Below are 26,470 nucleotides of genomic sequence, written 5' to 3' on the forward strand. Positions count from 1 at the left end.
CTCAGTAGCTGCCAATGGTTTATCAACCACTAATCACTATTCTGTGTTGTCTCCTTATGCATTTCATGATTGTACTTGTGACAAAGACACAGGAAAATATAGGAAAAATTTCAAAAAATACTAACCTTTTCTATTGTAATTGTTGATCAAAAATTTTTAAATGTTCAGGTGTCACTTTTTATTCTTTGGATATGGTTTTAAGGTGAGTGGTAGCTCATTATTTCCAATGAGGCCTGGTCAAGTAGAGGTTTCATAATGTCCAAAGGACAACAAGTGTCTGCAGTATTATAATTATTAAATCAATCATTTCTCCTTAAATATATGTGACAATAAAGAGAAATTTACAGAAAACAAATACTTTATCAGTATATAGTACTTTGTTTAAAAGTCATCCTTCATATGAAAATGAGTGGCTTCCCTTCTTACATGTGAGGTAATACTTTAAATTTACCGCCTCCTCTTTTTGTAACACTGTACTTGTCATTTTGGAACAATTCTCTCAATAGTTTTCTCCATTCTCACATACAGCATAACCTCATAAATACCAGTGGACATTACACTGCCAGTCAAGGTTTATGGTGCTTTCTTTAGGAATTTTACAAATTATTTCCTAAAGATACTTTATGTACAATAGTAAATAAATTTTATTTTCTTTGTGTTTGAAAAAATGATTACATGATGACCAATAGCTTTTTCTCAATGTTTCAAAAGTTGACCAGAATTTAATGCTTTAGGAGAGAAATGAGTACTTTTTATACATACAGTTATGTTTTCCTTATTAATTCTAATTTATTATTGCTCAATATATGTTTTAAAATTATTTTTATTGTGTGTGTATGTGTGATTGTCTGCATAGATTTCTATGTTCTACATGCATGTCTGGTGCTTGAGGAGGTCAGAAGAGAGTATTAGTCACTTAGAACTCGAATTATAGGTGGTGTGAGCCATCATGTGGGTGCTAGGAATCAAACTTAGGTCCTCTGGAAAAGAAGCAATTGCTCTTAACTCCTGATCCATCTCTCCAGGCCCTGTTGCTCAATATTTTCATCTTAATTTAAATTCAGAAAGCCTTATAACCTCATTATTGATTCACAAATGTTCAGAAATTTGAGGTATGTGTGAAAAATGAAGTGGGAGATAGGTTATATCTTGGAGAAATATGCTACCTTCACTGTAAGTTTTTAGGATATCTATAGGTTATAAATCTATATCATATTGGCTGAAGTATCACAGAAATATTTACTTTCATAAAAAGTCTTGTGGGAGACCAAACTCTGGATCTTGTCCATTGAGCATCCTTATCTTCTTCCATCTGTACTGACACTTCTCCCATGTGTTGACATCATGTTCAGGCTGGATGAATGAAGCTACAGTAACTTGAGATCTTAGTGAGCAACAGTACAAGATTCAACAGGAGAAAATACACCTTTTAAAAGCATGGCTTACAAAATAAAGTTGGATAGTGCCCTAGCATGGTCATCTCTCATGTAGCATTGTCTAGGAATGGAGCTCAGCTTGCTTTGCAGAGGGAACATATGAAAAAGTCAATAAAATTAACAAAAACATCTGAAACATTTAATTTGAAGAAAAAAATCACGGTTGCTACAGTCAAGGGGAGACAGTAATGATTTTATTGAGAGAGGGTTTCTTATCTTACCCAGACTTACAATTGCTTGGCAAGTTTTTTACATTTGTAGTACGTGCCTTACTGCAATCCAAATGAATAAGTATGTATATACAGGAACTTAGTTTTAAATAAATTGGTCCATGCAAGTAAGAATAGAACTTTTCTGTCATAGACAGGTTTCTGCTAAAATGTGATCTAAAACAAACCAATAGTTGAAACCAAAGACTGTAGCCATCAGCCAAATTTTCTGAATAGCAAATTATAGAGAGAATGATCAGAGTCTACTCATCTTTTCCTGAGTTCATGACTTTGCCTAATTAGAACACTTAGACTTGTGTGGGAACTGATCAGTTAGAGTCAATGGAACCCAATTCTAAATTCAATAAATCAATAACTTAGTAAACAGCAGAAATAATGTTTAATGACCAAATGACCACCAAAGACTTGGTCTTGATTTTTGAGGCACTACCTTTATCCTTTGATATTTTCCCAGACAGGTCAACTTACAGATAATAGTATTATGACTGACCACCATAGAATAAAGAGCTGTGCTGACATCTTATCCTAATTTATATGGGTGGAGTTTTATGTATATAATATAGTGATATCCATGTACCCAGGAAAAATTAATGTCCTATTATTTCTAAGACACTAAAATATCATTACTATATTATATACATAAAACTTCAACCATAAATTTAGTTTAGATGTATATAGTTTTAGGCACATAAGAATCTAAGATTTTATCATATAAGATTATCAGAATTTTGATTATTTATATAAATTGCTTATATGATAAATATTTATATATACATGATGGGGAAGTAATTCTGTGTATGTTTATCTTATTGATTGTTGAATAAAGCACTTGTTTGGCCAATGAAATAGTAAGTTAGACAGGACTAGGAGTCAAAGAGGATTCTGGGAACTGTAGTAGAGAAGTGGTGATCCAGGCCGGAAGTGACATAGCAAGGAGACTCATATTTAAGCAAGGAGAAACAGGAAGTGTCCCTTTTCCCCTCTTTTCCTCCTCCAGCAGCTCAATGTGATCCACCAGCAAGAAAGGGTGCCAGCAGAAGGCATCCTCTATAAGTCTTATAAAATATATAGATTTATGATAATTAAGACTGAGCTAACAGATGAGGAATCCTAGTCATTGGCCAAGCAGCATTTGAACCTAATACAAGTTTCTGTGTATTAATTTGGGACCTAACTCAGGCGGGCAGCTGGCATAAAACGCCCATGTGGCAGTAGGGCTTTGGAGGAAAGATTTATCATAACATATACATATATCAGTTTTCATGTTTTAGGCTCATTTAAATTTTGTTTAAATTTCCTTCTGTGTTTTCTCCATCATCAAGGCTCTATAAAGAGGAGTATTTACCAATGTAGATTGTGGGCAGGATGCAATAACTGAAATTTGCTGTTCATGGAGCAAAATAGTTCTTTTCCTGTGTTCAAGGCATTCAGACAGGTATGTAGGTATATAGTTTAATGTCCAAGTAGATCAGTTGGGTACCAGGATTGAAACAAAAATATTTGAATCTCCAGAGATATGGTCAGTTGTGGCAGTGTCCTGGATACAGATAAAGGATACTCAGGTGTTATTAATATCCATATTTGCATTCATGAACAGGAATGTAATGAAGGAGACAGAAGGACACTGAGTTTGTCACAGCAAGTAAATAAAGTTTTGAAATGAACTCATGAGTATTGTTTTCTGCTTTGGAAATTCCATTTTATCTTTTAAAAACTTCTTTCATTTTTAATATATATATATATATATATATATTATATATAGCCAACTGCCTTTTGCTCCTTCCAAGCCCTCCCATATATCCTCAGACTCTTTCAAATTCATGTTTTGACTATATTGATGGATTCTCATAGTTGTACCACAGGTGAAAGCCATGAGTCCTAAGGTTCTGTGTACCTTTGGCAAACGATTTCCAACAGTGGTTAATCATTCTACATCTAATCAGTGCACTGCTATACTGTGCCTTTTATTGCATAGTGCTCTCACTACAGTGTCATGACTAAGCATAACAATTACAAGGCAAAAATATATTTGTCAAGGAGAAAATTGAAAGGGTTATCTTTCTTTTCAATATTCATTTTAGCTTTCTAAGAGTCAAAAATTGAGAAACACCCAATTATCATATTTTTAATGCTCTCTCTGTGTGGATTATTGTGTGCATAGTATAAGACATTTGATTATTTCAAGGAATGTCCAATTAGGAAGAGGCTTCATGGACTGGGTAGATGGCTCAGTGGGTAAAATGCTTAATGTGTAAGTATAAGATCTGAGTTCAGATCCCAGAATCACTGTAAAGCCTGTATGGCAGCCTGTGTCTGTAATCCCTATGTCTCTATAGTGGGATAGGAGACAGAGATGAGAGAATTAATCCCCCCTTGCTTGTGTGTGAGTTATTCTAGCATACTCTGTAGTGAACAAGAGATCTGTCTCAACAAAGATTGAAGTTAAGGAGCAAAGACTGGCTCCTGAGGTTGTTCTCTAATCTCCATGCTGAGGCATGTGTGCTCCCACACTTACATACATGTTCATAAGCCTAGCATATACACTCTGCATCTACATACATAGATAGAACAAAGGGTTTGTATGACCAAATATCATCAGGAAAGTAGAGGCTAATGAATCCTAGCCTAACAAATGTTAAAGTATCCAATAAATATGTTGCATAACTTACTATATTGAAAAATTCTTACAGAATTATATTAAAAGCTGTTTCTTTATCATGATATAGTGTTATATTTAGGAATTCTAATTCACATAAAAACAGAACAAGTTTTAGACATAATGGCTTCTGTTATTATTGTGTCTTGGGAAGGAACAAAGAAACACCACCTATTTATCCAGAAGAATAACAGAAATTGAATTTCACACACCAGTTTGTGTAACTATATGTAGGAACATTAGTGATGCTGGTGTTGTCAGATCAATGGAAACTAGAGGCAGAATGAATAGGGACTCAACTGGTTTGCACAGTCACTGGCTTCTGGTTCTGTTTCCTCATGCTAGAACTAGTCCATGAAGAGGAGACAAGATAGATCATTAGAGCTGGCTCTACAGAGTCTGATCATGTCATCACCTATTGGCTGTTCTGGGCACTGTTTCCCCTATTTCAGTTTACTTTCCACTTTTTAGAAAGTCTAGATCATTGCCTGTTGGTTTCCTCGTTTCGATATGGTTTGCAATTGGATCTAGGTAGAGTCTCTATTCATATAGACTCAGAAAATACTTTTCCTTCTTAGCAGGCCACATCGAAAGAAATAAATTGCTAAATGATAATGAAGATAAGATACATGAGTTATACTGCATTTTTGTGGAGTAGCTCCAGAATCTCTTGTTAGATGCTGGACCTGGGCTATAGGGACTCCCTTGTGTCACTGTCAGCTGTTGAGTTTAAATTGGTAAAGTTGGTCATCAGAAATGAAGTAACCAAAGTGAATAGTTTACTAGACTTGGAAGAAGTTTTTATTCAGGTATTGACCCCAGAATAATTAGTTGTGCAATAAAGGAATAGTTTAATGGGCTTTGAATTCACATTTATAGTAGATATTGATATGAGAGAAAATAAAATATTTGCCTTTCTTTCTCCCGTTATCCTTTCTGGTCCTCCTCTCTTTGTCTATCTTTCTCTACAACATGTTCCTTTGTCTATTTTTATATGATATGATGTTATATGTCATGTTTATTTGTTTAAAATCTTGATTCTGCACATGAGAAAAACCAAGTATGTTTGTTTTTCTGAGTCTGGCTTATTTGCTTAGTATTTCAATCTCAGTTTCATCTATTTTCCTCCAGGTGATATACTTTATTTCTTCTTTGATGCAGAATAAAACTCCATTGTGTTTATATACCATGTTCTTTCCAATTCATTTGTCACTTCATTTATCAATTCATTGAGTGATCAATATAGATGTACAGGTATTTCTGTTGAATGCTGACTCATGGTTCCTTTAGTATACAATCATTGGTGATTTTAAGGGATCCCATGATTGTCAGTTTTTAGTGGTTTATTTTTAATATCCATACTGAACTACAGACTAACTGTACTAGTTTACATTCTCAACAATAGTGTATAAGAGTCCCTCAATCCTTGTCAGCATTTTATTAATAACACCAATTTTCAGTGGGGACATATGGAACCTCAGTGTAGTTTTAATTTTCATGTTGTTAATGCATAGAGAAGTTACTTTTGCTATCCGTTGTAGCAAAACGGGTATTTTTGCCTGTGATGGTGGTCATACTCCTTGGGTCATAGCATCAGGCAGATGGAAGCAGAAAGAGGGAATCTTGAGGTGTGGTTTTCCTTCCATCCTCTTTTCTGGGGGGTCAGCCGATCATATAGGAAGGTAGAGAAACGTTCCTTCAGTTCTTTGGATTATCTGTGTAAGTTTTCCCCAAACACCTATTTATTACTGATCTTGGGCCTAGTGATATCATTAAATCCTTACCTTCAATAAGTTTATTGGAATCTGTGTCTATTTCTTTAAAATCTGGTTTGTAAATTCAATTTCCTTTTTATTGATTGGATACTTTTTGATGCTTAATTTATTGATCTTTTAAATTATTCCAAATATTAATCGCTATCTGATGTACTTTTGGGAAAGATTTTTCTCCCACTCTGTCAGCTGCCCTGTCACTCTGTCAATTACTTTCCTTGCTGTGAAGATCATTTCAAATTTCATCCAATTCCATTTAAGTCCTTGAGTCCTTTCCTTAAACTATTTATGGCAAAATTTCCCCCATGGTTTCTCTATGTACAAATAATTAATTATCTTCCGGAATACTGACTTAGTGGTCAAAAATTTAAGTTGTACTGGGCTTCATTTGTTTGGTTTTTTTGGCTTTATTAGCCACTATTTACTTCCAAATCTTGAAATAGCTCTCATACTCTTCTGAATTTTTCAGATTTTACTCATAGGTCTGATATTATTCTTATGGCTTTACCTATACAAGCAAACTGATAGGTTTCTCTTGGAGCTTTTACTTTTGTTGTCTTGGCATCTGGGTTATAGTGTGTCATGATAAAGTTCTTGTCTATTAATGTCTACTGGATGTTTTAAAATATCTTGTACTTGAATGTTCTAGATTTCGGTAATTTTCTTCTATAATTGTATTGAGTAGACTTCCTGTGCCTTTAGTGCTTATCTTAGCTGGGTCTGTCTCATGGTCTCCTAATTTCTGGAATGTTATGGTCATTCTTGTTTGCTTTACTTCATTCTTACATGAATGTAGCACTTTTCCATCTTTGTCCTCTATCCCTGAATTCTATATCAGCTTAATATAGCCTGCTCTTGAGGATTTTGACTTTGTTTCATTTGATTACTTGAGCTTTTCTTTTCCAATATTTCAATTTGCTTTTTATTTTCAATATTTGTTTCCTCCCAAAATTTATTCGTGTTACTGACTTTTCTTTTACATTGCTGATAGACTTTTTCTTTGTCCAGCATTTTAATCATTTTATTACTTTTGGGTTCATCAGTGAAGGTGTTATGATGCCTTGGAGATAATCATATTGTCTTTTGTTGTTATTTGGGTTTTCTTGTGTTTTTGTATGTTGATACATACATCTTTCAGGTTGAGTATTTCTTTGTTTTATTAGGACACCTTTTGAGTGAGCAATCACAATTGAGGGCTCAATTCTTATTATCACCATGAGCATAAAAATCAAGCCACTCTAACAGAATAACATTAACTAAACACCATATACAAACAATAAAACCAATTGAAGACTATACCACCAAGGGCAATGGCCATAGAACACAAAATTAGAAAAAAATGATGGTTAAATCTTTTAGATAAAAGTTTATGTAATAAACTAATAGAATAAGTGAAAAGGAAGAAAAGAAGAAATAGAAGTGTCAGTTAATGTTCAATAAAAGAAAGAAAAAAGTGAGATTATAGAAGAATGTCATTAGCATGTTAACCAAGGAGAGATATATTATATAACTGATCAAAAATATTGCAAGAAAAATTGATAAACATGAATAAAGATTTAAAATATATATTTGAAAATAAAATAAATTCAAACACTACTAAAATAGTAATCAGAGAAATGTAGAAACACATTAAGAAAGGAAAGACAAAGTGTTTTGAGTGTCTTTCTTAGTCTTCTAAAGTTGTATTTGGCCAGGGGGAGGTTAGGGGCCACTTAAAGCTGGAGTCTCTTGCCTTTACAACCAGTTAGACTTCGTTGAAGTTCAAGCACTTTTAAGTGCAATATGCCCATGAGTGCTTTTCCACATTGTGTGTGTGTGTGTGTGTGTGTGTGTGTGTGTGTGTGTGTGTGTGTGTGTGTGTGTGTAGAGCAAGAGGATCCTCTACTGGCCACATTTAACATTGCAACATGGAATTTGGCAGATTCTTTCCCATGCTCTGTTCTCCCTAGCTTGTACACTTCTGGAATGACTAATATTCTGGAGTGCAGATTTCTCCCTCTGCATTGACTTTTGTACATACAGACCATTGTCTATATCAAAAACATACTGAGCCATAGACATACTGCTGCTGGAGGGATGATGCGAAGAAGTCAAATATTTTGCTGGTGCTTCTTAGTTCTCGGTCCCATTGACAGGGCATCTCAAATGACACAGGTGCAGCTGGGCATTGGTGGCGCACGCCTTTAAGCCCAGCACTCGGGAGGCAGAGGCAGGCGGATCTCTGGGAGTTCGAGGCCAGCCTGGTCTCCGGAGTGAGTGCCAGGATAGGCTCCAAAGCTACACAGAGAAACCTTGTCTCGAAAATCAAAAAAAAAAAAAAAAAAAAAAAAAAGAAAAGACATAGGTGAGTGCAGAGAAGGGCCACTCAGTGATGCAAGGCTTGGGTTTATATCATGCTTAGATAACATGATAATGTATGGTCAAGCAGAGTCTTCATAATGTCCAAAGGCTAATAAATGTCTGAAATATTGTAATTATTAAATCAATCTCTTCTCCTCAAATATATGTGATAATGAAGAGAAATTTACTGAAAACAAATTCTTTATCAGTATATAGTATTTTGTTTAAAATTCATGCTTCAGGTGAACATGAGTGGTTTCCCTTCTTACATACGAGATAATTCTCTGGCTTTAATCCCTCCTCTTTTCTTTTGACTGCCCATTAGACAGTCAATAGTAGTATTTACACATTAGGCATACAGTAGTATTGTTTAACCATTAGCCAGATACTAGCATAAGCCATGGAGTAGAAATTGGTAAACACTGGCCAGTAAATAGGACTGGTTAACCACAAGAATGGAGGTGCGACTTGTTAGGCACTAGACAGAAAGTTGATATATGGTGTTTACCAACTTCCCATTTAGGGCACCAAGAAGTTTCAGGACTGGCTTAGGCAGAGGAGTGACTGGCAATGAGTTCCAAATAGCAGTTAGTCAGATTAAACGATGGCGACTACATTCCTGCTCTGGGTTTTGGCACCTATAAACCCATTGAGGTAAGAATACATGATTCTCAGTATTTCCAGGAGAGAGCCATTTCATGTATAAGAAGGCTTATAGTCAGGCTTGCCCTACAGCAGGGTTTGCTTCAGTCCCCACATGTTTATTATTCGGGTTAAACAGAAGTTACAGCAGTTCCAATTGGTGGCTGTGGGCAGGAGACCAAGCTGGTTCCTAAAAAGGCTGAGTCAAGATTGTGTCAGAATAGGGTCTTTATTCATGCTTGTACTTGTCTCGGGAAAGGTCCCTATTCCTGATGAGCCAGCAGAGAGGCACACTTAAGGGAGAACAAAGGGAAAGCCTGAGTCTTTAAACATTTTCTTTGAGGATGGATGTTGGTATTGTATATGATGGAGCAACATGGTACATGCCTCAGCGACATTGGGACATTTACTATAACTCAGTCAGGGACTTCAGGGATAGGGAGAAAGTTTGTTTATATTCCCTAGTTGTTCTTCCTATAGGCTAAGGTGTCTGGGCTTGGCAGGATGTGGCTGTGTCTTTTTTCTTGGTTTTGCTTTTCTGACCCAGGCCTGCCTTCAGTTTACTGCTCTTGTTTGGGGCCTATCAGCTCTACAAGTGAACTTGGCATAAATCTTCGGTCAGTTAGCTCTGGGCTTAAAGGGACATGTCTGTGACCTAATAATTCTTGGCACTATGTTTTTCCTATGTCTATTTTTCTCAGCTTGATAGAAGTGAAGAAAGTCATCAGATTGCCTATCAACTTTCTTGGTAGTAGTGTGGGAGGAGACTTCTATGTTTAAGTCTACAATCCATGACACCATTTTTTTCCTTTAAAAACGGCAAGATGCAGAGAAATAAGCATGGTAACTTAGGGGTTTTCCCTGTAGATTAATGCACAAACTAATATCTGAGGACTACTTCAATTTGTTTTGGTGTAGCCTTCAGCATCACACAGTGAATGCTGTACCAGAGCTAAGAAGGGTCTCCCATGTACAAATTCTCAACTGTGGGAAACTTACTAGGATTTATATTGTATCCTTATGACAGGCAGAAGGTGTACCTAGAAAGATAATGCTAATTATTGATCTTCATTACTACATGTTGGGTTTAGAGTATTATGATCCCCAGAACTGAAAACGTCAAGGTTTACTGTTTCTTAACCTGGAGGGACTTTCTTATTTGTAAACTTCCTGAGACTTAGTCATTCTGTGTCTAATTTGTATGTTTCCTTCTTGTTAGATTGATGCATAAATGCATAGAAGAATCTGGAAATGTACAAAAGATTTATTACTTTTGCAAAGTGGCACAAAAAACAGAAGCAGGTCAAGGCCACTCGTAAGCATCAGGGTTGGTAACTCTTAGAGTGGCTTTATTTTTAGATATGTCTGAGCTGGCATTTGAGAAGGTGGTACCATTGAAAATTTCTGTCACTATGTGTTACTAGGAAAGATAACTGTAGAAATTATTAAAATAATCAGAAAAGGTAGTCTGATTTCCTTTTTAACCCCTTTGTATGTGCTGTATGATTACATATGTTTGTGTTTGTTAATGTGTGTGTATGCCAGAGGTCAAAGTCTTCCTCCACGGCTCTCATTTTATTTTTGTTTGAGGTAGGATCTCCTAGTCCATCTGGAACTCAGTGCTTCAGCTAAGTTGTCAGTCCTGTGAGCTTCAGGGATCACCCTGATTTTGTTTCCCCAAGCACTGGGTTTAAACCTGTATGCCACCTTGTCATATTCCACTCTTACATGAGGGCTTATGGTCTCAACTAATATTCTGAGAGTTGTTTCAAACACTTTATTGGTTGAGACACCTCCCCAGGCCACATCTTAAATCCTTTAATAAAGAACTGTCATATTGTTATCCACATCTCACTGTCAAGGCAGTAATTTTAGATTTAATTCCAGTTTTATCATTTTTAAACAAATGAAATTGGTTGAAAGGGTTGAAAACCCAAATGAATAATCTCCAACTAGATATATGTAATTTATTTTTAATGAGGATACATTTCTAGGGTAGATTTTCTTTTTGTGCCAGTATTTAGTTCTCTCAGATGAGTAGAATGGATTTGCAGAAAGACAACCATAGGACACTGTTCTTTTCCAAGTCCCTATTATTAACCTGATCTTGCTTGGTATCTGAGATCTTTGCTTTCTCATCTTTTTGTGACAGTGTCTTAGCTTGGGTCATGGAGGAGACTTTATGTAATTGTGCTTTGACAAATCAGAGTTCCTTGTGTTCCTTTTGCTTAGTAACCTCACTCAATAAATTGAGCATGACTTTTAAGAAACAGTTATCCCAGGGTGAGTTTGGCATTCATCAGTGCCAGTAAGTATGCAGGTTTACATGAATATAAAGAGGTTCTTAGACCTGAAAGTCTTTCTATTTATTAGAAAAGACACACACACAAAGTGTATTTTGGCTCATGGCCACAAACATGGGTCAAAACATAGGCAAATATGAGTCCTGTAGAGATACTTAGTTTTCTGTGACTTCTACAGTATTCTTGGAGAATTCATTTTGTTTTACAGAATAGAACGTGGGAATTCAAGGATCAGTGGATTAGGCTGTTGCCGAACAAGAGGTCTGAGGATGACTTTGAAAAACAAAATTCTTTCTAGTCTGGTAAACTCCCATTTAGGCTCAATCTGACCTAGATTTTAGAACATGCATCTCTAAATACCTCTTTTGGTTGTTCTTCTAGATTCCCAGGAGTAAGTCACTGGAGTCTGCAAACCTGGCTATAGGTGTTGGGTACCACCATATTGATACTGCTTTTTTCTATCAAATAGAAGAGGAGATAGGACTAGCCATTCAAAGATTAAAGCTGGTGTTGTAAAGAAAGAAGACATGTTCATCACTACAAAGGTATAGTTTTTGTAGTATGCAAGTACAAATTATTGAACTATAATATAGAGAAGTAAAAATTATAATACTAGACCAGAACCTGGTTAAAGGTGTCAGTTACGTAAATGGGTAAGATAAAGTAATGGTAGACTATAATCTCTATGAAAAGAAATTCAGTTATTAGACATTATTAGTCATATGTATTTTATTCATTGAGTAATTTTCTTTCATTGTTCAATAAATGAACCACCAATAACACACACACACACACACACACACACACAAACACACACACACACACACACACACACACACACACACACATATATATATCTGCGTTTGCATTGTTAAGTCAGAGTAAAGAGAATCTTTGGTTAAAGGAATGATTATAATTTTCCTTCAAGTACAAAAAATATTTCAGTATTAGGATAAATAAGTGTACATGTTTGGACATTCTCCTTGTTTTTTTTCCCCAAGTGAGCAATTCCCAGTGCACAGAAGTTCCACAATGCCTTCTCCACACAGCAGCATTCTCTCTCTCTTTTTAAATGTTTATGATGTTTTATTTTTCTGCTCTAATCTTTTTTATTTTAGAAACATTCTTATTTTACATATCAATCCCCTCACTCCATCATCCTCCCATCCTCCCATGCTCCCCACTACCCACTCACTCCCCAATGATAGTTTAGCCCTCCACTGGGGACTGTTAGAGTCCATCACATCATTTAGGGGAGGGTCTAGGCACTCTTTCTTGTATCTGAGCTGCAATAGTATCCCTCCATAGGGAATGGGCTCCCAAAGTCGATTTGCACACCAGGGATAAACACTGGTTCCACTGTTAGAAGTTTGGGCAATCTCTTAATTGATTATGACTTCCATTTCTCAACATTTGTAGCTTTGGTGCACTTGCTTTCAGCCAGAGCTGGTCCAACCTAGTTTGGAAATAATCACTGAAAAATCTTCAACTGGACTATGTTGATCTTTACATTATGCATTTCCCAGTGTCAATAAAGGTAGGTGATTTATATTTTCAAGTGTATATACTTTTGCATGGTGACCTGGATATCATTTTATGGATGGTTGAGACAAGTTTCCATTGTAATTTCATATAAAGTTTATTTTTGTTATTAAACTTCTGAGTGGGTTCCACAAAGCATTTACTGGATTATGAAATGAGGTGTCCAAGAAACAGTCAGGAACACAGATTAGAAGTAACATCCAGAAAAAAGTTATTTTTACATGTCTTTTACATTTATTTGTATTACTAGTTGTGTGTTTGTGTCTTGTCTCTATTTTCTCTCTTGGTGACAATTGTGGCCCCAAGATAGTTTCAGCTTCAAGGTCATTGACATTTTATGGCCTCTCTGTATCTTTTCTTATCACAATCAATCTTGTACACAGTCACGTTTGGCCATCCTTGGCTCAAATGCCTGTTCTTGTGCCCACATATATTCATATAAACTATTTATCCTGGGACAAGATTGGTATAAATTCTTGCTGGAGTTAAAGGACATGCAATTACTGTGCTTTCAAGTGAATATAAAACATTTTCTTTCATTTTTCCAAAAGAAAGAGTAGACAAAAGAATAGAAGTCAACTAGGACATCACACTTTTTTGTTTGAAAATATTATTTAGGTGCAGAAATTTTGTGTGTGTGTGTGTGTGTGTGTGTGTATGTAGTGACAATTTAAGAAAGAGAGGCCATGGATTTAAGAAGCAGCAAGGGCATACATGTGAGTGGTTCAAGGCAGAAGAGGGGATGAAGGAAATTATATGATAATTTTGAAAATAAAATCATTATAAGAAAGACAATATGTAATTATTCACATATTATTGTAAGAAAGAACAGCAAAACTAATCTCCTACAGATAATTTTTACAACTCCTCTAAAGTTGGTAAACACAGTATATAGAATGATGCTTCACTCTTGTTATGGATGTTTACTGTGTTATTTCCAAGATATTCTTTAAAATTAAAAATATTTCTTTAATGTGTATGTATGTTTTTTTGTGTGTGTATGCCTTTGCACTAGTGTATATGGAGCCCATAAGAGGGGAGTGGGCACCATGAGAATTAGTTACAAATAATTGTGAACCACCATGTAGGTGCTGGGAATTGAACCAGGTCTTCTGCAAGAGAAGTCAGTGTTTAATCACTGAGCTATCTCTCCAGCTCTTCCAGGATATTCTTAAAAGCATCACTATAGGTGAGACACATGTTTTGTGAGATTTATTTATCAAACACTTCTCTTTCAGTCAGGGGATAATGATTTTCTAGTAGATGAACATAGGAAATTACTGTTGGACACAGTGGATTTCTGAGCCACGTGGGAGGTGAGTGCTTTTCAAAAGGAAAATAATGCAAGCAGAAAGAAGGAGAATTATATTAATTTCCCTTGGGTATAGAAATTCATTTACATGCATACATATTTGCTGGAGTGGAAGCATAAGAATACATACTAAAATGTAAGGGAAGGAAAATGAAGAAGTACTCAAGATAATACGATTATGTGATATTTTCCCACCTTATGTAGTGACATCCTCAAATTTCTATTGATGTCATGGAAATTCCTCTTTGGCTAACATCTTATTCTTCATTATCACCATTATCTTGTTGTCTACATATTTAAGTCCAGTGATCATCTGGGTAATGCACCCCTCCCCACCATTTTTAGTGTCTGTGATCAAACTTAGGACCTTTTACACACTGGAAAGTGTTCTGTCACTGATTTATATGTCTAGCTCTAGACAATTTTCCTTGTGAGTGCTCCATCTTCACTTTATATTGATGTAGTTAATTTGCTAGTATCACCCCTTATAACCCCTTTCTCTTCTCTTCACCAGGCATTGGAGAAGTGTAAGGATGCAGGATTGGTCAAGTTGGGGTGTCCAACTTTAACCACAGGCAGTTATAGAGAATCCTGAATAAACCAGGACTTAAGTACAAGCCTGTGTGCAATCAAGTAAGAATTCTCCCTCCTTCCCATAGCTCATACTTTTCCTTACTCTGTACTACTGACACTTGTTCATTTGCCCTCTGCTCAAGTGATTTTAATTTTGTGGAAAAGATGATTCTGAGAGCAGCACCACTGTTTCAAAAGACATGGGAGACTCTAAGTATAACAATGGACTATCAAAATATTAGTGAGAATGGAGATATTCTATAGTATCTCACTGTTGGTGAATGCATGAATTTAAAGTTGGTCCAGCAGGCAGAACTTGAGAGCAGGGGAGCGTGATCTTCTCCCTCAACTGAGAGTAATGTGTAGGTGTGGGATATTTTGCTGAAATTTTGAGTTCAAAGAAAAATTAGTCAGTGTTGAGGACTTATGTGGATGTCAGATGCTTCTCAACATCATATTATGGCCCTTCTTCATGATTTTAGTTATTTCAGCAGCTGACATCTTTACACACTGAACTGCCGTGAGGACCTCTAGCTATTGTTTTTTGGTTAAAAAACTTACCCAGCAAAAAGTTCTTAGCAGAATCTTCCAACAGTAGTTTGTTTTTTTTTTTTTTTTTTTTAGTTCAAGTTAGGGAACAAGCTTGTTTCACATGTAAGTCCCTTCTCCCTCTCCCTCCCCTCCAGCTCCCTCCTTCCCTTCCCCCAACCAACCCTCCACCCCATCCACCCACCACTCCCCAGACAGGGTTGGGCCCTCAATGGGGGCTCTGCAGTGTCCACCAAATCTTCCTGTGCTGGGCCTGGGCTCTTCCCCATGTGTCCAGGGCCAGAGTGTATCCCTTCATGTGGGATGGGCTCTCAAAGTCCCTTCTTACACCAGGGAAAAGTACTAATCCACTACCAGAGGCTCCCTGGAGTGCAGAGGCCTCCTTATTGACATCCATGTTCAGGGGTCTGGATCAGTCTTGTACTGGCCTCCCAGACAGCATCTGGGGTCTATGTGCTCCCCCTTGTTCAGGCCAACTGTTCCTGTGGGTTTCTCCAACCTGGTACAGACCCCTTCCATCTTCATTCCTCCCTCTCTTCAACTAAATTCCAGATTTCAGCTCAGTGTATTTCTGTGGATGTCTGTCCCTGCTTCCATCAACCACTGGATGAGGGCTCTAGGATGGCATAAAGAGTAGTCATCAATCTCATTTTAGGGGAAGGGCTTTTAGGTTATCCTCTCCACCATTGCCTGGATTGTCAGATCGTGTTATCCTTGTAGGTCTCTGGAGACTTCCCTGGTTCCAGATCTTTTCTCGGACCTATAGTGGCTCCCTCTGATATGGTATCTCTCATCCTGCTCTCTCTCCTCTATTCTTCCCCCAACTCAATATTTCGGCTCCTCCATTTCCTCTCCTCTACTCCTCTTCTCTTGCTCTTATTGTGGCAGCTCCCTCTCCCCTACCCTAATGCTCCCAATTAGCTCAGGAGTCATGCCCCTTCCCATTCCTGGGGTCCATTTATCCCTTAGAGTCCTTCATGTTTCTTAGTTTCTTTGGTGAAGAGGATTATAGGCTGGTAATCTTTTGCTCTATGTCTAAAATTCATATATGATTGAGTACATACCATGCTTGTCTTTTTTGTGACTTGGTTACCTCACTCAGGATGGTTTCTTCTAGTTCCATCAATTTGCCTGCAAATTTCAAGATTCCATTGCATTTTTCTGCTGAGTAGTACTCCATTGTATAAATGTACCACATTTCCTCAACCCATTCTTCAGTTGATGTTCTGGCTATTACAAACAATGTTGCTATGAACATGGTTGAACATATGTCCTTGTTGTATGAACATGCACTATTTGGGTATATAACCAAGAGAGGAATGGCTGGATCTTAAGGTAGACTGATTCCCATTTTTCTGAGCAACGGCCATACTGATTCCCAGAGTGGTCTTACAAGTTCACACTCCCACCAGCAATGGAGGAGTGTTCCTTTTTCTCCACTTCCTCTCCAGCATAGATTGTCATTGGTATTTTTGATTTTAGGCATTCTGACAGATGTGAGGTGGTATCTCAGAGTTGTTTTGAGTTGCATTTCTCTGATGGCCAAGGATTTTGAGCACTTTCTTAAGTGTCTTTCAGCCATTTCAGATTCCTCTGTTGAGAATTCTCTATTTAGTTCTGCACCCCACTTTTTAATTTCATTGTTTGGTGTTTTGGTGGCTAGCTTCTTGAGCTCCTTATATATTTTGGAAATCAGTCCTCTGTCAGATGTGGGATCGGTGAAGATCTTTTCCCATTCTGTGGGTGGCCGTTTTGTCTTACTGACTGTTTCTTTTGCCTTACAGAAGCTTCTCAGTTTCAGAAGGTCCCATTTATTAATTGCAGACCTCAATGTCTGTGCTACTGGCATAATGTTCAGGAAATGGTCTCCTGTGCCAATTTGTTCAAGGGTAATTCCCACTTTCTCTTCTAGAAGATTCAGTGTGGCTGGATTTATGGAGAGATCTTTGATCCTTTTGCACTTAAGTTTTGTGCATGGTGACAGGAATGGATCTATCTGCAATTTTCTGCATGTCCGAATCCAATTGTACCAGCACCATTTGTTGAAGATGCTATCTTTTTTCCATTGTATAGATTTAGCACCTTTGTCAAAAATAAGGTATTCTTAGGTGCATGGGTCAATAGGAGGGTTTTTGATTCGATTCCATTGGTCTATCTGTCTATTTTTGTGCCAATATCAAGCATAGATGTTCAGGATTGAGATTTCATCTTGATGGACTTTTCCTGTGATGAGTATGAAATGCCCTTCTTCATCTCTTTTGATTGATTTTACTTTAAAGTCTAATTTGTTAGGCATAAGGATTGCTACACCAGCTTGTTTCTTGACCTCATTTTGTTGGAAAATCTTTTCCCATCCTTTTACTCTGAGGTATTGCCTGTCTTTGATGTTGAGGTGTGTTTCTTGTAAACAGCAGAAGGATGGATTCTGTCTTCGTATCCATTCTGTTAGCCTATATCTTTGTATGGGTAAGTTAAGACCATTGACATTTAGGGATATTAATGTCCATTGGTTGTTGGTTCTTGTTTGTTTTGGATTTATTGTTGGTGGTGTCATTGTGTGTGGATTTTGCCCTCCTGTTTCTTTTTGTGTTTGGTAAAATTAGATTATCTATTGCCTGTGTTTTTGTGAGTGGAGTTATGTTCTTTGGGTTGGAGTTTTCCTTCCAGAACCTTCTGTAGTGCTGGATTTGTGGATATGTATTATTTAAATCTGTTTTTGTCATGGAATATCTTGTTTTCTCCCTCTATAGTGATTGAAAGTTTTGCTGGGTACAGTAGTCTGGGTTGACATGCATGCTCCCTTAGTGCTTGTATGGTATCCAAGACCTTCTGGCTTTCAAAGTTTCCATTGAGAAGTCGGGTGTGATTCTGATTGGTTTGCCTTTATATGTTACTTGGCCTTTTTCCTTTGCTGCTCTTAATATTTTCTCTTTATTCTGTAGATTTGGTGTTTTGGTTATTATGTTTCAAGGGGACTTCTTTTTGTGGTCCAGTCTGTTTGGTGTCCTATAAGCTTCTTGTACTTTCATAGGCATATCCCTCTGTAGGTTGGGGAAGTTTTCTTCTATGATTTTGTTGAATATGTTTTCTGTACATTTGTGCAGTGTTTCTTTACCTTCTTCTATAACTATTATTCTTAGGTTTGGTCTTTTCACAGTGTCCCATATTTCCTGGATATTTTGTGTTAGGGATTTGTTGGTCTTGAGGTTTTATTTGCTTGATGAATATATATCCTCTAGCGAGTCTTCAATAGCTGAGATTCTCTCTTCCATCTCTTGAATTCTTGAGTTACACTCAAATCTTTAGTTCCTGATCATTTATCCAGCCTTTCCATTTCCAGCATGGCCTTATTCTGTGTTTTCTTTATTGTGTCTATTTCATCTTTCATGCTTTGAACTGTTTCAAGAACTTCCTTCACTTGTTTTGTTTTTTTTTTCCTTGGGTTTCTTTAGATTCTTTAAGAGATTTGTTTATTTTTTGAATTTTTTGATTTGTCTTTTCTTTCATTTTGTGTAATTTTTTTGCTTGCTTTTTCTTCTATTTGTTTAAGGGATTTTCTTGTTTCCTCTTTAAAGTTCTCTATCATCTTGCCGAGATAATTTTGAGGTCCATCTCTTCTTCATGCTCTCTGTTGGGCTTTTCAGATCTTGATGGAGTGGAGACCCTAGATTCTGGTGGTGTCATATTGGTCTTTCAGTTGTTGAGTGAGATCTTATTCTGTCTTCTTCCCATATCTTCTTCTAGTGGGTGCAGGTCGGGTCTCTCTATCTCCTCTTGTGACCCAGTGGTGTGTGGGGTCCAGGAATTCAATGTCTGCAGCTCTGGATTGTCTTGCCTCTCCTGGTAGTTTCCTCACTCTCGTTGTTACCAAACTCAGGGAACTCTTCCCTGTCTGGGGGTGTCTTCCCCAAGGGGGCACAGGCCAGGGAGGCCGGGGTGAATGATGATTTGGACGATGGTTGGGTCGGAGCAGAGGCTCACTCACCTCATTGCAGAAGTTGCAGATGGGTTGGCGGAAAGGGATGGAAGAGTGGGGTGTTATCAGATTCAGGAAGCTCCTCCCTGCCTGGGTGTGTCTACCCCAAGCATTCAGGCGCACACCCTGGGGGTTGGGGTGAATAATGGTTTGGACAGGGCTTCGGTAGGAGCAGAGGCTCACTCACCTCGTTACAGATTGGTCAGAGTAAAGGGATGGAAGAGCCAGTAGTTGTTTTATTCTTCAAAAATGCAACAGTTTGATCTTTTAAATTCACATGTGCTAATGCATATAATTTTCTTAGTCTATTGACTTCAGGCATTTTTATTTGTCATAATATGAGTATTTGATATAATCATATCTTTCTATCATATTGTTTCATAGGTTGAATGCCATGTTTATAATAACCAGAGGAAACTGCTGGAATACTGCAAATCAAAAGACATTGTTCTGTTTGCTTATGGTGCTCTAGAAACCCAAAGATATAAAGAATGGTAATAAGATGAAGAATATACCTGAAGCAAGACTGTCAATTAGCATGATAACCTTCACTTTTCAGGTAGAGAGGGATCTTTCTTTAGAAGAACCTGATGAAGCAAAAAGTGGTTGTTCAGAGACTTCTGAGTAGCCCTAGTGTCTTAGTTCCTTTTCTTTCTTGTTCTATTAAAATACGCAGGCAAGAGCAACCTCAGGAATAAAGGTTGCTTATGTTTCACATGTCCATCGTACAGACCATAATGACAGCCAAGTCATGTCATGGACTTGAACTACATCATCCCTTCACATTTTGGCAAGAAGTGCAGAATGACAAATGAACACTTATGCTCTGACCACTTTCTCCATTTATACAGTCCAGCTCAGGGGAATGGTCTCACCCATAATTAAAATGGGTCTACCAATATCAATTTTCATAGTAAGATAATCCCCTACAGGTATCCAAAAGCCTCATTGTCCAGGAAAAATTCTAGAATTTTTCCAGTTGACAACTATCCAAACCCATCATGCCCAGTCTAGAAAGTGCCATGCCATGTGTTCTGAAGCACCATAACAAAACCAAAACCTTGGCATCATGAGCTCATTCCTACTTTGCTACTAGGGTGGACCAGAACTCTCCAGTTCTCTTGAATGACCCAGTTCTTTGTTCTGTGGCCAAAAAGAATAAACAAAGCCCTGCTGTGATTGCACTTCGTTACCTGGTTCAGCGTGGGATTGTGGCCCTGGCCCAGAGTTTCAAAGAAAATGAGATGAAAGAGAATTTGCAGGTGATGAGCTCTGCAAATAGTGTCTTCCATATGCTTGCCTCCTTCAAATCTCTGAAATTTATTGAAATCAAGCCTATATTCCTAGCATTTTCTATGCATGTGAGCTTTCATGTGCATTGAAAAATCTTTTGTATATGAGGTAAACAGCAGTGTGACTTAGCAGATTTAATGTTGGAGTCTATGTAGAATTTGCTGTGCATTGTCAGTCAAGTACTGCATATTCCTTCTCCATGGCCCTCTGCTTTACTTTCTGAAATGAGGGATCTGGAGTGTGTAATGTTGATTCTAGAAAATTCTATGGCTTACTTTTAATATGTCGAATGCTTGGATATTCATTACATATTTGTATGTATGTATATAATGATTAATTTTATTTTCCTCTTTCTCATTTACCTGGATTGATTTTTTTTAAAATTCCAGGTAAGATTACTTTATTTTAGTATAAAGTGTTTAGTTTCTAAAGAAGCCATTCTTAAAGAGAAGTTTAATAAATAACATTTATTAACCTTAGTGATCTTTGATTTAAAAATTTACTTTATATGCCAAGCATTGTTGGTTCATGCCTTTAGTCCCAGCACTTGGGAGGCAGAAGCAGGAGGATTTCTGTGATTTCAAAGTCAGCCTAGTCTACACTGCAAGTTTCATGTCAGGGTTCAAAGAAATACAGAGAAACCATGTCTCAAAATTGAAGAAAAATTACTTTATTTTAGTCTGACCTCAGTAATAATTATCTGTCTATGCTGAGTTGTTTCACATATCTTCCAGAACAATTATACATATACTCAGGACAATGAGGTCTCTCAAGCAGAGTAGACTGTTTGAACTTTTCCTCCATTCCATATGGGTTTCATACAAGTGACAATTTCCTAGATTTTACCTCTGCACTTAGCCCTATACCAAGACAGTGAGAAGCCTTTTATCATAAGCACAGGATTGACACATCATTGCTTTTGTGAATTTCAGGTGTCCAGTGCAAGTTACACAGCAGTCAATATTCAAAGGGTAGGAAGTAGACATCATCTCAGTGGGTGAAGGTGTAAAAACACTTCAACAGAGTGCAGATCAAGAAGTGTGGATTGGTTCCCCAAAGCCATCCAAAGCATTAGTGATAGCTCTTGCTCACACTAGTAGGAGTCCCACAAATAGAACAGATTACACAATTGTCACACACACACACACACACACACACACACACACACTAGTTTGATCCCATACAGTCTCCCTGGCAGTCAGTTCAGATTCTTTGAGCTCCTACAAGCTAGGATAGTTGTTTCTGTGGGTTCCCTTGTTATGTCCTTTTATTGGCCCACTCAGTTCATACAATTCTTCTGTTGTCTTTTAAGCAGGATTCCCCGACTTGGCCCAGTGCTTTACTGTGGGTCTTTGCATCTGTTTCCACCAGTTACTGGATGAAGGCTCTCTGATGACACTTGGGGTAGTTACCAAACCATGAGTATAGAAGAATATCATTAGGCATCATTTCCCTGCATTTTCTCCTCAGTCATGTTTAGTTCTATCCTAGCTCTCTGGGCCTTCCAATCTCTGTGTCCTGGCACTCCAGGTAGTGTCAGAGGTGTGCTCAATCTTGCGGTATGAGTCTGAGGCTGGGCCAGTCATTGGTAGGCCACTCCCACAATGTCCATGCCAGTCTTAACAGCCCACTGCATGCACATCCCATAGGCAGGATAGACTGTAGATCAAATTTTGTTTGACTGGGCTGTCATCCCAATCACTCCACTAGACATTTGCCATAGTGACAGGAGATGGTCAGTTAAGGCTAAGAATCTGCCATTGCTAAGAGCCTAAGCTGGGGTCTTCCTTGTAGATTCCTGGAAGCTTCTCTTCCACCAGGTTTCTTCCTAAACCTGAAATGCACCCACACTTCCTGTCATATCTTTCAATAGTCTTCTCCTTCATCCACTCCTAACCAGATCCCACATGTTCCCATCTCTATCTACCCCAGTCTACCCTATCTCTTCTATTTCTCCTTTCCCAGGAGATCCATGGACACTTCTTGGACCCTCTTTGTTACCTAGCCTTTCTATGTCTGTGGATTGTAGTATGGTTATGCTTTATTTTGCATTTAATATTCACCTTTAAGTGAGTACATTTCTTTGTGCAATCTTAATACAAGGGGAGGAGCTTATTCCTATCTCAACTTGGTATGTTATATTTTGTAGTCACAAATGGGAGACCATCACCTTTCTGAACAATGACAGAGAAGGAGTGAATTGGGGAATATACAGAGGAGGGGGGGTGGGAGGAGATGAGGGAGAGGAACTGCAGTGTGGATGTAAAATAAATGACTAAATTTAACTTAAAAAATTGATAATAAACCAAAGTAGAAATTCAACCAAAGGTACTTCTGATACTTCAGCCTGGCAGACAACTACAACTGCCTCAATGTTGTAGTCAAGTATTGCTGGTATTCCCAGAAATGCTGTTGGAAAAAGATCATAAGCCCAGTTTTTGTGACAAACACCTCCGGACATGTGCAGAAGTGTGTAGGCATGAGCCATTGATGATGTGTGAATGTATACATATATGTGTGTGTGTGTGTGAAAATATACATGGTAAATTATATATCAAATGTATGTAATAATTATCATATGCCAATATATGCAATGTGATATATTTATGCTCATTTGAAATTGATATATATGATCATTTGAAAATGATACTCTCTCTATATATATATATGTATATATAATATATATATATATGTACACACATACAAAAATTAAGACTGTTGGTTGAAGTATAGAAGTATGACAATGCAATAATTTGCAATGCTAGGTAGTCAATAAAGAGATGCTCTGTTTTCTCAAATAAAAAAGTGTGGATTATCAGTTTGCTACGTTTACATATTCTCAATAGTGATTTTTATACAAATTCATAAGTTTGCTGAATTGCCTTCTCTCAAATTTTGCTCTCTTTTTCTTCTCATTTTATTACTTCCTCAAAAACTGCCTCTTACTCCAGTCTTCATACTTTTACTCTGTGATTGAACATTATGTCTTCACTATTCAGGCTCTTGAGTCTCCTTCACTGTTTTACCGAGGCTTTGTATAATTCCCTCCTAAACTGTTCTCTAAAATACAGTTCTTATAAGTTGTAAAATATGAATCAGAAAGATATATGTAATTTTAAATGACTTACAAAGGGTGATTACTTTTATCAGTTCTCTTCTCTGTTCATTTGTTTCATTTACTTTTCCACTACCCTAATGATTGTCTTATTAGATTTCTCAGTTTTTAAACTGTTGACACATTTCCTTGTCCCTCTTCCCCCAGTCTTTCTTTGTCTCCATAGTTTTGAGGTTCCAAAAGACTTCCCACTGCATGAGCTTTAAGATGGGAAAATTCATGAAAATCATGTTGATGTTAAAATATCTCAAATTTAAATAAGAAGATCCTCTATAAAGCAAGCTCCTTTGTCTTACATGAACATGTTATGATTAGAATTTGGACAAATCCTGACTTACATAATATTGAAAAGAGCAATTGTTTACATTTTAGCTATTCATTGATGGATTACTAAATCTAACTCTCCATGCAGCTCACTGTTTGTATGATGTATTTCAGATTTTTGTTCTAGATTTCTTGGAAATTGTACCTGTGATGCCACCATCTATAAATGATGTTAACTTTTTTTCCCTCAAGCTGCCTTTGAGAATTCATGTTGCCTGTGGCACTGTGCAATTTTTATATATCTTAACAGCAGTTTTCTCCCATTTTATTTGATATTTATTAACTATAAGTGTTTTAGTAAACAATGTTCCTCATTTTTAGGAGCAGACATACTACTTACATTGCCTTTGGACATAAAATCTGATTCACTCAATTAGTAAAACCTTTGTGTTTTTCTGAAAGGTTTTTGAAATCCAGTTTGTCTCCCAAGGATATGAAAACCCTAGATAGCCTGAACAAAAATTTTTGATATCTTCCAGCTAAGGTGCAAGTAGTATTGATAAACATCTCACCTCAAATTGTTTCAGGCCTCTGTCTACCTCTTCCATCCATGATGATTCAGAAACCAAATATCCTATTTGTCTATAGCAAGTTTCCCATAGAGATAGTTAATCTAACATTTGTTCCTGAGTTTTTGAAAATGTAGATGCGACATTACAAAATAGAGAAGATTTTGAAATGTCATGCTCAAAACTAAGAATAGAACCTTCAGTAAAAAACAATATTGCATAGGAGAATTAATAGCCACTCAATGATCTTTAGTTTCCCTTCATGTTCTATGGTTACAAAAGTTGATACTGGAAATAGGTTTCAAATTACAAGCAAAGACTGCATATATGTAATATATGTAAATATTCATCCATCAATCTATCATCTATCTATGTATCTATTTATCATCTATCTATACTCTATTATCTTAATTCCATCCATCATCTAAATATCTGTTATCTATAATCATCTATTTATCTATGTATCTATCATCTATGTATCTATCAATCACCTATCTATCATCTATCTATCTATCTATCTATCTATCTATCTATCTATCTATCTATCTATATTTTATACTTGTTAAATTTTACTTCTTAATAGAAATAAATATGATAATGTTTGAAGGAGGATCAGAAAATCTACAATGCCATGTAAAATTGGTATATCATCATTAAAATTGGTTTATCATCATTAAAATTTTTTCTTAGTAGAGGGCAGAATGAAGGCAAAGGAGATATCATTCAGCTAGTGAATCTTTTTTGTAAACAATGAATAATTCTTGTCACAATTAACGGTTTGTAGTGATGAATTATTTATGACTTTTTAAAGCTTGACTGAGTATTCAGAAAGCAAATTCAGCCAAAACATATAGAGGTCTGAAGGGGGTGGCATACACCTTAAATCCCAGGACACAGAAGATAAAGGCAGAGAGACCACTGTTAGTTCAAGGCCACCCAGGGAAATATTAGAGTGAATCAGTCTAAAAAAGAATTAGAGCTCACACCTTTAATCCCAGGACACATGAGAGGTATTTAAGACAGCAACATGGTCTCACAGCTGGCATTCATTCTCTAGCCACATTGACGATAGGAAGACATTGAAGTCTCAGAATTCTCCAGCCACACTGAGGAGAGCATAGCACTCTGGGATTACAGTCTGAGATTATTGGAGCCAGTATCACCTCTCAGTCTGAGGTAAGGGTGAGAGCTAATGCCTGGCTGCAATTTTTTCTGATCTTCAGCTTCAAGCTTGAACTCGTATCAGTCTCTGGGTCTTTTACTAATTGTGTTACAATTAGATTGTTATTTTATATACAGCTCTATAAATTATATAGTTATCTCCTTGGACATGGAACCCCATCTTATTAATGTCATTCTTTTCCTAACTGAATCTAATATACTACCATGTACATAATTGCCAGTGAATGAATAATTAGCACATTACCAATACTTAAATGGAAGTGAAAGTAGTAGTGATGATTGATATGTAAGGCTTATTAAAATATACTTGTGTTGATCAATGTGTAGATTACCTTGACCTAAGGGACATGCTGCTTTCTTTTCACTGGAGACTGAAGTTGGGAAGGATTTTTGGCTCTTCTTTCTTTGATTGATGCTTAGATGAGGGTAAGGGAGATGAATACTTATGAACACTGGTCTTTGTGTGTTCTGTTCTAGGCAAAGGGACATAATTGGAAATAATTTATTAATGGTATTTTATAATTTGTAAATGACTGTAAGAATATCACCTTCAGCAACTAATCAGGGAGCAAAATGACTAACTCTCACCCGGATGGTGACTTCCTAGATGTCATAACTTTACACTGCAGATATGGATCATACAGTGCATATTTGTTTTTATTTCCTATTTCAGTTTTTCTGACCACCCTGAATATACATTTTCTGAGGAATATTAA

The 26,470-nt window shown here is 36.9% G+C and overlaps 1 pseudogene; it reads left to right on the forward strand.

The window, feature by feature from the left end:
- Positions 1-3,537: 3,537 nt before the first annotated feature.
- LOC100769807 lies at positions 3,538-26,470 on the forward strand (annotated as a pseudogene).

Source organism: Cricetulus griseus, chromosome 3 (assembly GCF_003668045.3).
Source record: "Cricetulus griseus strain 17A/GY chromosome 3, alternate assembly CriGri-PICRH-1.0, whole genome shotgun sequence".
Lineage (NCBI taxonomy): Eukaryota > Metazoa > Chordata > Mammalia > Rodentia > Cricetidae > Cricetulus > Cricetulus griseus.